At 36.2% G+C, this 542-nt stretch overlaps 1 non-coding gene across 1 annotated transcript; it reads left to right on the forward strand.

Moving 5' to 3' along the window:
* Positions 1-107, forward strand: LOC121204414 (small nucleolar RNA R71). Its single transcript, XR_005899339.1, has one exon. It is a non-coding gene; the product is annotated as a small nucleolar RNA R71 (small nucleolar RNA).
* The last annotated feature ends 435 nt before the right edge of the window (positions 108-542 follow it).

Below are 542 nucleotides of genomic sequence, written 5' to 3' on the forward strand. Positions count from 1 at the left end.
ATTCCATGGTAAGGGAATTTCCGTAATAGTTCTTTGTATCATTCCTATGCCTCATACAAGGACTCATCATCCATTTGTTGGAAGGCAGTGATCTTGTTCCTCAACTTAGCGTTCTTGCTTGGCGGGAAATACTTCATGAGGAATCTTTCGGCTAACTCTTGCCATGTAGAAATTGAGTTTGGTGATAATGAATTCAACCAGGCTCGAGCTCTGTCCCTTAGTGAGTACGGGAACAACTTCATTCGTAATGCATCTTCGGGAACTCCAGCTAATTTGAAAGAGTCGCTCACCTCCATAAATAGTCTTAGGTGAAGATGAGTGTAATATCCTAATTTTGGGCCTAGTCAGAATAGTGGTTTCGTGACCACAAAATCTGAGATAGAAATAATTATTTTATGATTATTTTAAGGTCTATGATATGATTGCATGATTGTGTGAAAATTTCGTGAAGAAATTTTATGCATAAAGTGCTTAATTTGAAATTTGGGACTAAATTGAATAAATTGCAAAACTTGTGTTCTAGAAGTATTTTGCATAAAATT

Source organism: Gossypium hirsutum, chromosome A07 (assembly GCF_007990345.1).
Source record: "Gossypium hirsutum isolate 1008001.06 chromosome A07, Gossypium_hirsutum_v2.1, whole genome shotgun sequence".
NCBI classification, from domain to species: Eukaryota; Viridiplantae; Streptophyta; class Magnoliopsida; order Malvales; family Malvaceae; genus Gossypium; species Gossypium hirsutum.